The following is a 17,647-nucleotide window of genomic DNA, read 5'->3' as shown; positions in this document are numbered from 1 at the left end:
TGAGTTGTTGACTATGAGTTGGTTATACATTGATTGCATGAAAACGCATTGGTAACTCGATGTTATAAAACATGCCTTTGTGTATGATTCAACAAGTAGTTAGTACAAGCATATAATTCAAAGTTTATCCATTCCTTTTACCCTTAAAGGGATAAAAGCGATATACGTGGGCCCCTCCATGATTTAGTGATGACACCCTAAGTGCTTGGCCAAGCCTGGACTGATTTGATTTGTTCAATTAGTCGATCGTCATAAATCGGAAATCAGGAAACAACAGATGGACAGAGAGAATGATTATAATCCATGTCTCGGTCCATATGGTATCTAAAATGGAGGAATATATGATCACTTATCTAATGGACGCGTCATTGATTTGTTCCAAGTTCGACAGCGGCTTTTAAGAGCTACGATTGCTAGTTGGGTTATGAAGTCGTACTTGCAATAATAGTTATTAGACTTATCCAAGTGGGAGACTGTTGGATTAGTGTCTAAGTCCATAACTATAATTGGTATATACTTGACCCGACCCGGCATGGTCCATTTGGGTTGCATGGCATCGGGACATTTGGATAGACCTTTTGTGAGAAAAGGATATTTGTGACATATTAATATATTATAAGTTCTAATATATTAATATGAAATCATATTATTTAATTAGTATTGATCAAGAATTAATTTGGAATTAATTTATTGATCAAAAGAGACTAATTAAATATATGGGGATTGATTGTGTAAATCATTCATTCTTATATATGTGGCCTTATGATCCATGATTCCTTATGTTGGGTTTAACCCATGTGGTGACCCATGGACACTCCATGGAGGTTAAAACCCATGGAGCATAAGGAATAGGTAAAGTAATGGGTTACATGGTGTAACCCTAATGTGCACACTATATAAAGAACCCATGAGCTCAAGAAATCGGCCCTAAGGATTCTAAGTGAGGGCTAGCCGATTTGGAGCATAAGAACTCTTCTTCTCATTGTTATTCCAATTGTTGGTGATGTTGTGTGAACCATTTGAGGTGTCACATTTGAGGCACTAGGCTCTTAAGCTCCATGGAATCAAGCTACAACAAAGAGGTATGTATTCTATCTAGTTTGTTATCCTAGTACATATGATTGTATGCTAGTTAGGGTAATACCTTGGAAAATTGATATTTGCATGTATAATAGAGAAAACATAGATCCAAGGTATTTAGGGTTGCATGTACACCATAGGAGTGTTAGAATGCTCAAAACCCAACAATTTTATCACGAAGTTGCCTAGGATGGCTCGGGGTGTGGATTCCATTTGGGTTATTGTAGACAGATTGACCAAGAGTGCATATTTTATTCCAATTTCCGAGGGTATCTCCGCTGAGCAATTAGCAGATATTTATGTGCGGGAGGTGGTGGCCAGGCATGGGGTGCCAGTATCTGTGGTCTCGTATCGCGATGTTCGATTCACCTCCAGGTTCTGGAGGAAGTTCCATGAGGAATTGGGCACTCAGTTACATTTCAGCACCGCGTACCACCCCCAAACCGATGGTCAGAGTGAGCAGATGATTCAGACGCTCGAGGATATGCTTTGGGCTTGCATATTGGATTTCGGATGGAGTTGGGATACTTACCTTCCATTAGCAGAGTTCTCTTACAACAACAGTTATCATGCTAGTATCGACCGACCCCTATTTGAGATGTTCTATGGTCGGAGGTGTAGGACTCCAGTATGTTGGGGTGAGGTTGGGCATCGAGTCATGGGAAGCACCGAGGTGGTGCTTAAGACCACCGAGTTGATTCAGCAGGTGTACGATAGGATGCGGGTTGCGTAGAGCCGTCAGAAAAGTTATGCTGACCGGCGTCGTTCGAATCTCGAGTTCCAGGTGGGAGATTTCGTGTTATTGAAGGTGTCACCTTGGAAGGGTGGCATTCGGTATCGGAAAAGGGGCAAGTTGGGGCCCCGATTTATTGGTCCGTTTAGAATTTCTGCCCGAGTCGGTAGGGTTTCTTATCGATTGGATCTCCCGGATGAGCTGAGTCATATTCATAACACCTTCCATGTGTCTCAGCTTCGGAAGTGTGTCACTGACGAGGATGCAGTTATTTCTTTAGACGACATTCAGGTGGATAAGAGCCTGAACTACATTGAGAAGCCCGTTGAGGTTTTGGATAGGAAGACTAAGGTTCTTCGTAATAAAGAGGTGAAGCTAGTGAAGGTGCAATGGTAGCATCGAAAGGGCTCGAAATGGACATGGGAGCCAAAGGATGAGATGTGGGAGCATTACCCGGATATGTTTGCGACTGTGGACTGCAAGGACAAAGTCTAGTTCAAGTAGGGGAGAGTTGTAACACTCCAAATAAGGTAATTACCCTTTATACCCTTGAAATATAAATTACTGCATAATGGTCCCTCAGTACGTTGGGCGTACTCCAGGAGTACGCTTAGCGTACTAAGGATGGATGATCACGGAGGGTTAGCACGTACGTTGGGCGTACCATGAGGTATGCAGGGCGTACGTGACTGATGGTCAAAACCCTAATTTTCGGAGTTGACACCTATTTAAGCATCCTTAAGTCATTGGGACTAAACCCTAACCAGCCTCCATAGCCTCATATCGTCCCTTAACCTCATATTTCCTTGTGAGTGTAGTTCTTGAGCTTAGAAGGTGTGTTGGTGGCCATTTTAGAGAGCATTCAAGAAGGAGAAGGTGGTGTTCAATCTTTGGGTGTCATTGAGCTTCTAGATCCTGCATCTAGAACATCTTGAGGAACTTCTGGAGCTATAAAGTCATAACCTTGTCATCATTTTCATTAGATTGAGCTAGGGTTTTTTTATGGAGTCCCTTTTTGGATTTTGGACATTCTCTTGTGAGTTAGGCAACTCCAGAGACTAGAATAGATAGATTTGAGCTCCTTGAGCTTGTTAGATGCATAAAGGTGACATATTGTTGATGGTTTGGACTCCATGCATAAGTTAGAAGTCTTAAATGATGTCTTAATGGAAAGTATGGACTATTGGAGTCATTTGTGGCATGCAAGGGCATAAAGTTGCCAACTTTATGCCCTAGGACATCTTATTAAGCCCAGATCTGAAGTTGAACGTTGAGAACTGGAGTATTAAGCACTTAATAGTCGTTTAGTGCATAACATGTGTGTACGTCGTGCGTAACAAGTTGTACGCTGCATGTACAGGGTCATGGTCAGTACGTTGAGCGTACTGGAGTGGTACGCAGGGCTTTAGCCAGTTTGGGGCTTTTTATGGGCTTGTAGGTTAGTGGGCTTTAGCCAGTTCTGGGCCTGATCCCATTTTAGAGTTGTGGGCTAATATTTTGAATTGGATCATGTGACCCATTAATAGATTTGGTCATGGACCTTGGGCCCATTAGCAAAGGGAAGACTATTGGGCCATAATGGAAGGACTTGGGCTTAGGTGTATGGACCCTTTAATTAGATTGTGTTTAATCCTAATTTAGGGTTTATGGTATTATTGTTCAGCGTGTGAGTTTGGACTGTTAGTGTTGGATTAGTGTCTAAGTCCATAACTATTTTGGTATGTACTTGACCCGATTATGAGCATGGTCCTTTTGGGTTGCCTTCACCATAGCAATATGTAGGATGAATTAAGGAGAATTATGATTTATTAATATATTATAAGAATAATATATTAAAGGAGAAATCATATAAGTTTAATTAATATTAGTCAAGAATTAATTTTGTGACTAAAAGAGATTAATTAAACTTAAGGGACTGGAATTGTAATTATAAGATAATTGCAAGAGTGGGCTAATGGACTCCATAGAGTGGAGTGGACGATATTTATGGGGAAGCCCATAAGATTTCGTCCATGACTCTAAAGAAAGGGATCCATGGGCTGCTTAGGGCCTAAGCAGTCATATTAGGGTTTCCTAGTTGCAAACCCTAATAGCCTACACCTATATAAAGAGCCCTTTATGCCCAAAACCATGGACAACTCTTAGATTAGGGTTTCTGGACGTTTTGGCTGCTTCCTCTCTCCTCCTTCTTCATCCAAGTTGCTTAGTGGTGTTTGTGACTCCATTAGAGGTGCAACACTTGAGGCACTAAGCTTTTTGAAGCTAATCAAAGCAAGGATTGATTGTTATTGCTATATAACAATCAAAGGTAATTACTAAACCCTTATTTCAGTTCTTATTTGATAGATCTAGGGTTTATAAGTCTTGGATTCAAAGCATGTACAATAGAGAAACCTAGATCCAAGCATTAGGGTTTGTATGAGCACATAGGATTGTTTCTTATGCATAAAACCCATCAGTGGTATCAGAGCCTTGATTGGTTTCAATTGTATGTGATGCTTAACTGTTTTGCTTGCTGAAAATCGAATTTTTTGTCTCTGCCCGACTCAACTCGGCGAGTCAGTATCTGGACTCGGCGAGTTGGCCCTACTCGGCGAGTTCAGAGCTGACTCGGCGAGTTTGTGCGTCAGGCAGAGGATATTTCGAGATTTTGTTGCTGTTTTGACTTGGATTTGATGCCTAAATCGTTTTTTGAAGTTAAAATCCGAATTTTATCTTAATTAATTGATTATCCTTGCCAAAACACAAGATAATTACCAATTGATTAGATAATAAATTCCTTATATGATTAAAATTGATTATTTGTATTAATTGGGTAACTTATCTTGCAAGAAATTGAATTAGGTCAAATATAGATAATCACTAAATTAATTGTTTGATTTATATTATTTGTTATTTGATCCCTAGTAAGTTTGAATAGTTTCAAATTACTCCCTTTAGGTTTTATAGTTTAAATTTGAACCTAAAAGTTTGTTTTTGAAATTTAAATAGTTAAACCCTAATGTTTTGAAATGTTTCAAAACTTGCCCTCAAGTTTTGGAATTTAAAATTTTGATTAATAGTTTAATTATTGAATATTTAAATTCTAAAACTCAAGTATTTTGAAAAGTTCAAATTACACCCTCATGGTTTTGTTAAGTTAATTAAAGGTTTAATTAAAAGAGAACGTTAATAAAACCACCTAGTATTTTAAAAGTGTAAAATACACCCTATACTATATATATGTAACATTAAAAGTCTAGTATTATATATATGAGGAAAGAGTCAGTCTTACCGTTAGTAGGCCTCATTCACGAAGCTGGTCTATAAGGGGTGTTTAAGGAAATTGCCTATAAAATGGCGATTGAATGGGTATCCACTCTTACCCACCACACTCTTGACTAGTGGAGGGTCGTTAGCCGAACGGGTAGGATAGGACGAAACCTTCCATTATAAGTATAATGAAGTACAAAGTAACTAAATGCTTTTATAAATTCCCAAATTATAGTTACTTTAGGAAAAATGTGGAATTGTATGCTAATCCATGGAATTACACTTTGTACTTTTGTCGAAACGTTAGTGGAGCGTGTGTGGTTAACCGACACACTAATTTGGGATTGACATTGGTGGCGAAGGGTGGATCGATGTTTATCATAGATCAATGGAGCGTGTGTGGCTAACCGGCACATTGATTAGGTGATAGTAGCAATTGGGTGCACCACGTGATTCGTATGGTTATTCACACCTTGTTTGTGATCCTCGGCATCCCAGTCACAAATAGAAGGGCATAATCGAGATTAAAACATGCCATTGAAAAGTTCAATGAATCTCAAAAGATCTAGGAGTTTCAATTCATTTAAAACTTAATTTTCTTTTTTTTTTCGTTTTTCATGGTGGAAATTGGTAAATCGTCATTTACCTACCTTCAAATATTCTGCAACTAGATTACGGCATCCCTCTTCTAGGTTGTAGAGTATTGTGTTGGATCCTAGCCTTGATGTTTCATTTGGGAGTTACACCAAGGATTTTTATCAACTAACTTGAATTTTTCTCCCGTTTTGTAGATGTCTAAATCTTACAATGGTCTTCCCAAGTCCCTTGGAACAAGCTTTCCAAATAAAGATGACGATTCACAATACGATCAAGGAAATGAGAGTCATGCTTCACTTCCTCCACCTCCTCCAATTATTCTCCCTGACCCATAAGTTCAAAGGCTTGAAAAGTTCAAGCTCACTCAAGCCCTTTTGGCAAGTAAACACAAAGATGGGAAACTTGTGTGTGCACACGTCATAGAGATGAAGTCACACATTGATAGGTTAAGGATGATGGGTGTCGATATCTCAGAAATATTAGCTGTTGACTGGGTTCTTCAGTCACTTCCTGAATCATATAGTGAGTTCGTTAGAGAGTACTATATGATGGACCATGATGTGACCCTCATTGATTTAACCTATTTGCTTATAGCTGCTGAATCAGATATGATTTGGCGTGCTGATCGAGCAAATTTGTCTGGCAAATCAAACTCCCAAACTTCAATGGACATTGAAAATGGTGACATTGGAAATCCAGAAAAGGTAAATTCTGAGATAATTCCTTGTGCCATTCCAAAAGAGTCCATCTGCTTCTACTGCCAAGAGAAGGGGCATTGGAGACGAAGCTGCCCTGTTTACCTGAGAGATCTGAGAGATGGGAGAGTCAAGACGTATGGCTCTACTTCAGGTAAAATCCAGTAACTAACTCTATAAGTTCCTATTTTTGATTTTCAAATACATGATGTGATAAGATTACATTTTGATGTTTTTGCATGATCGAAGAAGAGAGAGGAAGCTTAAGGCAGAAGCGTGCTGAATCTGATCATGAAGAAATGGATTTCGATCGCATGGACTCGAGGATCAGATTTTTGAGCTGCTACTCTAGAGTTAGGATAGATTGATAAGAAATATGTAATAGCATAGTTTTTCAGTTGAATTACATTGTAAGGACAAGTTTTTCCACAATAAAATAAATTTTGATTTTGTCTTATTTATTTATCCTTGCAATGGTTTGTATGAAAAATTGATGTTTAATTGTTTCTATAATGGATTTGATTCTTAATTATGTTATTTGTGGAAATGTCAAGAATTTGCCAAATAGAGGAAGATTCTCATCGCCCAAGTTTCGATTGGACAGAAACTTGGAATCATACAACTTGGTTGCGTGATGAACAAGAAACTTCGTATTTTGGAAATTAGACTAATTCTTTTGCAAAGTGTCAAGAGAAGGACCAGGAGATCGAGTACACTAGGTTGTGCGTTGATCAAGTCCACCACAAGAGTAATAAAGATATTCGTCATAATTTACTAAAGTTTAGTAAATATGATTATACTTATAAGATTAAGTATAATTCTGAGTTGATTGAAAGAGTTTCAATCAATAGCAGAACGAATAAGAAGAATCAAGTAGGCAGAAAGATAAAAGTTTCTCTATTCTAAGAAGAAGGGAGAGTACCTTTTATTGTGTTTTATGATAAGTCTTAATGATTAAGAACCATATCTCAATAGATCCTCTAAGTGAGTCTTAGTGCAATTGCATGTCTAAGAAGAGGAATCGAGAATTGTAGAAATGGTTAAATCAAGAAGTCAATCATACTTCATTCCAATATCAAGTCTTAGAGTCAAGATTCTGACATGAGTGACAAGTCTTAAGTAGGTTTATAACACTCGACAAACGTGGAATTTGGAAAAGTTTTCTTATTCTTGCACATTTGAAATTGGTAAGTTGTGATGTCTTGGATAAGACAAAGACCAACCAGGACCAATTGTGTGAAGTGTTGAACTTGACAAAAGGCTACACTAACTCTTGAATATTTGTTTGTCAAGAAATGTTTCTTGACAAGAGAATCTTATATGTCAAGGAGTCAGTGGGAGTCTTAATGGTCTTGAAAAGTTTCAAGAACAAATCAAGAGTAAACCTAGTTGATCATCACTAGCACACGACTTGAGGTCTAAAGCCTATCGTGGATGACATACTCTTTTTCTGTGCCATTCCAATTGAGTTAATTATGCATGTGAGTTCTTTGAGTTCTCATTTGAATGCATAAAGACAAAGCACCTTGATCAATGGAAAGTACATTGATACGAAAGGGTGAGTTGCTTGGAAGACATGGTGGGCATTCATGTTACCATGAGGCAAGAAATCAAGATTGAACAAGTTCAGTCCATATGGTTCTAGATTTGCCGCAAACTTTCATTTTGACAAATTCACATGGATAGGAACACATACATCATAAAATCTAAGTGTCATAAGGTTTTCCTCCTTCATGAAAATGATTGTGAGGAAATGCTTTCACTAAGATAGATTTTAAGAAGATAGCAATTGAGAAAATTGTATTCTCAAATTCGATTATGATTACGGCATCCCTTTTCATAGTTCGAATTGTCAGATTTGGCAATTGATCTGAACATTTGGGACTTAGTAACATAAATTCTGAATTGTTTAGACACACATGTGAGATATCTAAGGCAAAGGTGTATGAGCTTAAAAAGCTTAGATAAAGGCTTATCAAAGCATTAGGTATTAGAAATATGAACTTAAGGAATTCAATAAGCATTGTTTTTCTAGAAGTTCAATTGTTTTCTGAATACATGTCAAAGCTAGTGGGAGCATAAGTGTTATGCTGGTAAGAAAATAATCATCATGTTAGTGAGAGCATGATTATTATGGTAAGTATTGCAACTTAGCAATATTAATTATAGAAAACAAAGATTCATTTTGCAAAGTTGTAAGGGTTGAAAAGTTGTTTTGCTATAATTAAGGGAGAGAATATTATACTTCGTTTCAAAATTCTAAAGCTTAGATCAAGAAATGTTAATAAATTTAGTCAAGGATACATAGTGCATTCTTAAAATTCGATTATGATTACGGCATCCCTCTTCATAGTTCGAATTGTGGGAACATGGCACATAAAATATTATGGCAGAAGGATGATGAAGTATCATGTCTTTATGTGAGACATTATGCATCGTGTCCAATACGCTTCGGGTATAGGATCGATTGCATATGCTATAATATTTGACCATTCTAAAATTTTCCAAATGCCTAGGGCATTAAGAGGGAAAAGGGACTAGAACTGGTTCTGACTAAAATAATTAAACAAATATCAAAGGACGATCTGAGGTTCACTGAGGATTTGTCGCTTGTGAGTAGTTGGAAGTATAGTATTGGATGGACTATATTAACATTATTGTGAATAGATAAGATTCTATTAAGAATGAGTTGTCATATGGCAAATATGGAAATGTTTCCATTAATGGGAGTTGGATATTAAGAAATATGTCTAGATTAGAAACTGTTATGCAAAAAGGATGTTCAAAGGAATGTACTTTGAGTGAGAGACATCACATCTATATAATTGTTTTGTAACAATTTCAGATAGAGTACTTTGTGATTTCATTGGCCAAGTCTTGATGTCTTTTGTGCTATGACTTTACGAAAGGATCGTTGCATAAAATGTTAAAATCTGACATATTGGGGATTGTGAAATGAGTTTCATTGGAAACGTTTTCCAAGTGATCTATTTCATAAAGTATGGACCATAGGAAACCAAAGTGTGCATGCTTGGAGCATGGGATAATTGTGGTTATAATTCGAGTGATAAGTTGATTTTCTGAAACAGTAAACAATGAATAATGAGTAATCAATATGGTGTTTAAATAAAAGTGTTTTTATTTACGCTCAAAGGTTTTGGGGCCATATAGGATTAATATTATTATTGCGTTTCATTTTGCATGTTTTGACTTCCAGAATAACTGGGTTATTCGAACCTCCACAGTCGGTCATACGTTGGAAGTAGGCATGAAGGAAGACTGTCGTGAATCTGTCTGTAGATTGTCTTAAGTGTTTAGACATAGCACAAGTTTGCTGCAGAGTTCATGAGTGCTTTGATAAGATTAAAGTATTGGATTAAACCCACGCTCACTTGAATCACTTCATGGTTTTATCACGAGTGATTGTGAGATGATAATATTGTATATTCTTGAAACCAAGACGTGTGAGTTGTTACTTGCTGATCAGTTGCACATTGATGATAAGTAAACGCACCAGTAACTGGGTGTTATAAAATTTATTGTTGTGTGTGATTCGATTAGTATGTGCAAGCAAGCATTTGAGTCAAAGTTTATCCATTCCTTTTACCCAAAGTGGGATAAAAGCGATATCTGTGGGCCCCTCGATGATTTAGTGATGACAAAGGAAAGTGCTCGGCCGGGCCAGGACTGATTTGATTTGTTCAATTAGTCAGTTGTCATAAAACCAGAAATCGGGAAACGACACATAGACTGAGAGAATGATTTCAAACCATGTCTCATGTCTATACGATATCTTGTAGAATGGAGGAATATATAATCCCTTATCTAAAGGACACGCGTATCTGATAAGATCAGAGTTGACAGCGGCTTTGAAAGCTACGATTGCTGATCAGGTTCTGAAGTTATGCAAAATAGTTATTAGACTTATCCAAGTGGGAGACTGTTGGATTAGTGTCTAAGTCCATAACTATTTTGGTATGTACTTGACCCGATTATGAGCATGGTCCTTTTGGGTTGCCTTCACCATACCAATATGTAGGATGAATTAAGGAGAATTATGATTTATTAATATATTATAAGAATAATATATTAAAGGAGAGATCATATAAGTTTAATTAATATTAGTCAAGAATTAATTAAGAATTAATTTTGTGACTAAAAGAGATTAATTAAACTTAAGGGACTGGAATTGTAATTATAAGATAATTGCAAGAGTGGGCTAATGGACTCCATAGAGTGGAGTGGACGATATTTATGGGGAAGCCCATAAGATTTCGTCCATGACTCTAAAGAAAGGGATCCATGGGCTGCTTAGGGCCTAAGCAGTCAGATTAGGGTTTCCTAGTTGCAAACCCTAATAGCCTACACCTATATAAAGAGCCCTTTATGCCCAAAACCGTGGACAACTCTTAGATTAGGGTTTCTGGACGTTTTGGCTGCTTCCTCTCTCCTCCTTCTTCATCCAAGTTGCTTAGTGGTGTTTGTGACTCCATTAGAGGTGCAACACTTGAGGCACTAAGCTTTCTGAAGCTAATCAAAGCAAGGATTGATTATTATTGCTATATAACAATCAAAGGTAATTACTAAACCCTTATTTCAGTTCTTATTTGATAGATCTAGGGTTTGTAAGTCTTGGATTCAAAGAATGTACAATAAAGAAACCTAGATCCAAGCATTAGGGTTTGTATGAGCACATAGGATTGTTTCTTATGCATAAAACCCATCAGTTAGGTGAGCAGCGTTCATGTTCAGCAGACTAAGGTGAGTTTCCTCACCATACCAATGGGTCGAAGGCACCAATGTCGGCCCATGTTACTTAGCTGTAATGATCATTTGTGGAAGTGCTATTAATATGTTATGTACTCATGTAAAGACCATGTGGGGGTTCCCATGGCAGTTGGTTAAGACCCATGTGGGGGTTCTCATGGCAGCTGATTAAGACCATGTGGGGGTTCCCATGGCATCCGGAGTAAGACCAAGGAGGGTTTCCCTGGGTTCCTTATATGTTTATTGTATGCATGGCGTATGTGAACTTATATGATTGTATGTTTGGTATGCTATAGGGATCTCACTAAGCATTAGCTTACAGTTTGTTGGTTGTTTCAGGTACTTCGGGATCTCAGGGCAAGGGTCTGACATGATGGCGCAACACGTACTCTCCAGTACTTTATTATGGGCACTCTGATTTTGGAATAATTACATATTGTTTGGGATTTTGAGAAAAAATTGTGTTTGAAATTTATAATTATTATTTATAATTAATGAACATGAGTATTGCTCTTTAAATGAAAAAATTTTACTTGAAAAATTGGATCATTACAAATTATAGATATTATAAATATGATCTGATCGAGGAAAAATCTTGATCTCTTGTTCCTAATAGGTAAGACACTTTTAAGTTATTTTGGATTGATCTCGAAAAGATCACATCGTGGTTCTTTGTTGCTCAATAACTATTTGACAACAAATGATTTATTGATTCTTAATGTGCTTATTGACCTTCTTTTATAGCATTAAAGATTTATTTTTCTTTTCATGTGGGTATCATTAAAAACTGAATGTTTGTCTTTTTATTTTATGTTAACTTTCACTTGAACTTATAGAATAGTGAAGTTGTGAATATATAGCACTAACAATCAGTATCAATTTGGGAACAGCATATGCATGAGTTGATACATGAAAACATAATCGAATCAAGATTATAATAAAATAGAAGTTTTTCGTTCCCCTCTTCGCGGAGTATGCCGACAAAATCATATTAATAATAGATGTTTAATGTCATAAAATGCCCCAGATAACTGAAAATTTGCTCTTCATATCACTAATTCTTTAATTGTACTTAGCACGGTAACAAATTATTTTGGTACTTCTATGAACCGTCATATTGGATTTTATTTTAAAAAAAGAAAAAAAAAACATATAGATAAGAGAAAGCTTCAACATAAGTAAAAAGAAACATATAGTTGCAGAAAACTTTCAAGTAAAAAGAAGCATACAAATGCACAAAACTTTCAAAATATGTAAAAAGAAACATATAGATAAGAGAAAATATTTGAAAAAATAAAAAGAAGCATATAGATAAATGGAAGTTCAAGATAATTGAGTCCAAACTTAGAGATAATTTTAAGGATTCTGTTAAAAAAATGTCATTATCTATGAAGGGGCTGTAAATGAAATTATAACAAAATATCATGGCCAAAATGAGAAACACAAAGAGTATACTGTTGCTAACAACTTTTGTTTTAATATATATAATATAATAATGACCAACAGTTTGAAGTTTGAACCTTCCAAAAAATCAAATTGCAAATATTATACAAGTACCTACAAATATAATTTGTAAACCTTAGTTCATGGTTAAACGATACTTTAGGAACATTAATACTCGCGATAAAAAAAAGGTGATTCTATCTAGAAACCTAGAGTTTCATTTGATATCGACTGTTGAATCTATTATAGATATTTCTCGCAAAAAATTAATTTTACTCGTGAATGTTTATCATTGGAATTTTTTGTCATAAAAAGCATTTTGCAAGCTCACAATCACATGTCCGAAATAGTTGTGGTCATTTTGTTATCCATATAATATGCTTATGTGTGCGTCACAATACCACTTTATGTGGCCGTACATTCTGCTGAATAACTCTATAAAAATAAGTTAATTGTAGCTTAATTTGTGGAGATTTAAGATTATTACATATGGGTTTTTGGTTCAAGCACCAAATATTTAATTTATATCTATATTTTGAAGGATTTTTTTTTGAGCCTAAAATATGTTTTCTTTTCCCCTGACGTCAACGTGGATGATACATAGGACAATTAAACATGTAAGTGTTGGTATCGTGATCAAAACGAGATTATTCACTTGTCTATTGAGTACAAATAATAGTTTGCATGGCGATTTAAAGAGCTAATTGGTGACAGTTGGTGGCTAAAATATAACATTACCCATATATAAATTAAATAAAAAACGGTTAAGATATAATACTGGCTTTTTAGAAGAATGAATATGTTGCTCTATATTTGAAGAAACTTTGCTTTACTTTCCTTCAAAATTTTACCAATATTTAGATAATTTTGTTCTTTAGGCTAAGACTTAAGAATAAAGCATCAATTTCTTTATACCTTCGATGCAGAAGATGGCTTTAATATGTGAATCGTAAATGGAATCAAAAGATAGGTAACAGGATTTTGGGGACATAAATGGGAAACACATGGAATCAAAGACCAAGTGTTTTCCATCAAGTACTTGTGCAAATCCTACAAAATCCAAAGGTGACACAACAAGACTATCATATACTTGAAAGAATCCAAAAGAGACTCACTGTATACCAGTGTTGTCATCCAGTGAGATGTGACTTACCGTACAAGCAACTACAGTAAGAAATTTCTTTGGCATCAAATTCTGAACCAATTCTGCAAGCTCGACCTTTCAAGTTTTTCATATGGCTAATGGGAAAGAGGGATTTGAACTCGTGACATTTCTATATTAATATATACATATCAAACTAACTGCTTGATGTTAGTCTTTCAGTTGTGTCCTTCTCTGTTCAATAATATAATCAAGCTTGCTAGCATGGCATGGGCTGTTTCTGGCTTATAAAGTTAAGTTGTACCTATTTAACAGGACATGGGTATCTTATCTGAACCCTTTATTATTAACTGTAACTAATAATGCATACCCTAATCTCATCATTGTATACGTACCCTTAATGGCATGACAATTTCTTTGACAAAAATAGCCCCAATTAACCCCTGTTTTCTTTATATTGAAATTTTTAAAAGATTAAGATAGAAACAAGATGACATCTAAAGAGAGACTAGGACATGACCAAAATAAAATCATGATATTTTTCAAACTTTCTAAAGAATAGTTCAAAATATTTGAAATTAAAACCATATCACAATTCCTCAATTTTCAATCCATGAAAACAAAATAAAATATTTTCAATTTTCAAAATCAAAACTGAAAATCCACAAACACGATTTATAGTTTTATACCCACCAGATAAAATACAATTTACCGTACGTGAACCGTTGAGTTAATCTCTCCGAGCCGCTGAATTTCTACCACCAGATCGAGTCGTCTGCAATCTCTGCCTATCGTCTCTCACCTAGACTCCAGATCAACCGCAAACCGCCGACCACCGGTACTATGTCTCTCAGACCCTCAGTGTTCTCATGTCTCTCCCTCACCGAGTTCATCTGGAATTATAAACGTCTGTTCATCATCTCTATCACTCTATGTGTTATGTTAAGTGTACTATGCATTGTAATATGCTTTCATCTTACTATGCTTATTGCATGCTATGCTTTTTGATTGTCCTACACTCATCATAAGGGTTATTGATTTTTGTTATATTCTTTTTAAAGTTGAAGATTCTGTTTTTTGTTACTAAATCTATTGCTGGCGAATTGTCTGAGCTGTTTGTGGCAGCCTGCGTGGAACAGATCAGACCATGTCAAACTTGGAGTGTTGTCCAAGAGTACTTGGAGTGTTGTCCAAGGTTCCATATTTTTCCTTGAGCCATAAGGAATCCTTTACATGGAAAGAGTTTTTTGATTACATTTAGGAATCCTAGTTATATTCTAATGTGTTTTTTTTTTTTTTCAGTATATATAGTTGATAGGGTCCTGTAATCAAGGTAGAGGACGTGGTGGTGAACATGGTGGTGGACGTGGTCGGGGTAACACACAAGCTCACAGTCACTTAAAATCTTCCAAAAATCGTGAAGATCAAAAGCAAAAGGGAAAACGATGCGATCAAAGAGATCTCTCAAACATCCAATGTTATCGGTGTGATAAATGCGAACACTTAGCTTCAAGATGCATGGATCGAACCAAAAACCATGAGGCAAACCTTAATGAGACACACGAAGGAGATACGAATCATGAAGAAGGGGTGTTCTTTATGATGAATATAATTCAAGAAATGGTGTTCTTGAGCGAAGACAGATATATCCCTCCAAAAAAAATGAAGCAAATGTCGATGAAGACGAAATTTAGTACCTAGACAATGGTGCGAGAAACCATATGATATGCAACTACTCTTATTTTTCTAAACTAAATAAGAACGTAACGGGAAATGTGAGATTTGGAGATGGATCGTGTGTTAGCATTAAAGGAAAATGATCAATTTTGTTCGAAGGTAAAAGTGATGAGCAAAAATTAATGAAGGATATTTTCTATATCCTGTCACTTCGTATCAATGTTGTTAGCCTCGGATAATCTACAATAACCGGTTGTGACATTCGGATGTGAGGTGATTTCCTAACCATGTGAGATGGAAACGAAAGATTGTTAATGAAATCCCGAGAAGTGTAAACCGACTTTACAAAATAAAGTTAAAAGTTGGTAAACCACATTGCTTGCAAGCCAAATTCAATGAAGAAGCTCGGGTATGGCACACAAGTCTTGGCCACATTAATTTTGGCGCGATAAACTTGATGCACAAGCTAGCTAAAGGGGTACCGGCAATCCAAGCGGGTAATATTTATATTTTAGTTCTTATTGATGATTATTCTAGATACACGTGGTGTTTTCTTTTGAAGTACAAAAGCGATGCATCCCGAATTATTAAGACCTTCAAGAATTAAATTGATAAAGAATTGCTAAAGATATCAGGACATTCCATACAGATAGAGTTGGAGAATTCACATCACATGAGTTGAACCGTTTTTGTGATGAAGAAGGGATAATATGTATGTTGACGGCTCCTTGTGCACCTCAACAAAATGGAATTGTTAAATGGAGAAATCGGACTCTACTCAAGATGACACGGTACCTAATGAAAGCAAAAGATATTCCTAACTAATTTTGGGGTGAAGCGATTCGTCATGCAACTTACATCATAAATCGAACACCAAATCAAGCATTGATAGGTGTTACGCCATTCGATAAATTTTATGGTGAAAAAACAAACCTTGAAGATTTGAAAGTATTTGGTTGTGTTGCATATGAAAGAATAGTCTCAAAACATTTGAAGAAACTTGATGATAGGTCATGTTCGTTGGTATATTTTGGAAAGGAAATATGGCTGTATCCAGTCTGAGGCCAAGGTCGGGCCTTCGCCAACACGGAGTCACTGGTATGGCGGTAAAGGGGCAGAACTGCGCCTTGCCCTCTTCTCCCAGAAGAAATACACCGGCAAACGTGGGACCAATCAGAGAGTTCCACTTGCCCATCTGACAACAGCCACGATCATCATAATATCGAAGATTCTCCTTTAGCCAATGAGGCGATGAGACAGAAAGACGTGATGGAGGATCCTTCAATACGAGTCTGCTACTTCACGTCTCACGAGAGAAGGCTCAACAGAATCAGTTAGGTGGCATGTGCCTTTCAATCAGGTATAAAAGGACCATTCTTCTTCATGAAGAGGCGGGACGTAACTCTTTTTCCTCAGAATTACCCTTTCTTCTCTCAAAATCAATTCTAACTTGATCGTCGGAGCTTCGTCCTGGGAATCCCTCCCAGACGTCGACTAATGACCATCTTTCTATTTTGTAATGTGATATCAGGAGAAGGAACCAGCTCGACTCTCACCCTCGATCTCAATTCAACCATCTCCGACTTATCACAACATTTGGTGTCATCCGGACGTATCTCCAGAACGATACATCCACGAAGCACAACCAAAGAGAAAAAATGGCAGGCGAAATTTCGGCGACGTCAAGAGCACCAGAGACAAGCCCAGTGCGTCCAATGAAGCCGTTAGATGGAGGGCAAGTTCCCATCCAGGAAGAACACACTTCAAATCGCACGCCAGTCTCACAGACATCATCCAACTCTGCAGCTGAAACTGTGGCAACCTACATAGCCAGTCTATGGCACCCAGCAGTTAACCCACCTCCACAAGCAGCAATCATAACCACAACTCCACATATTGTCGCAACACAACAAATAGAGATACCTGTTTCGCAGCAACAATCGTTTCCACACACTTCGGGCACCGGAACCTAGATCCCTCATAATGTTCAACCGTAGTCATAATATTCATCGATGGTCTACCCACACGCCACCATGGCAGGCTTACCCCATGTGTCGCTATTCGTACAACAACCACCGGTCTTCAACTCGTTCGCACAACTGGCTCAAGGTCCAATCCCAGAAGTGTCTCAGCCGCAAGTCACAGGTGTGCAGACCTCGATCAACCAGGGATCCAACTCCTATGGACATGGCCTCCATTTCTCAGTAGCACCCGAATTCAACCCCTTCATTGCGACTGCTCAACCATTCAACCCGTCCACGCAACAGTACATGGGAGCAAACGCATACATAGTCCACCCGA

The sequence above is a fragment of the Lactuca virosa genome, chromosome 8, assembly GCF_052849685.1.
Source record: "Lactuca virosa cultivar CGN04683 chromosome 8, Lactuca_virosa_CGN04683_v6, whole genome shotgun sequence".
Lineage (NCBI taxonomy): Eukaryota > Viridiplantae > Streptophyta > Magnoliopsida > Asterales > Asteraceae > Lactuca > Lactuca virosa.
The sequence above is the reverse complement of the archived record's forward strand: the minus strand, read 5'-3'. Positions refer to the sequence as shown.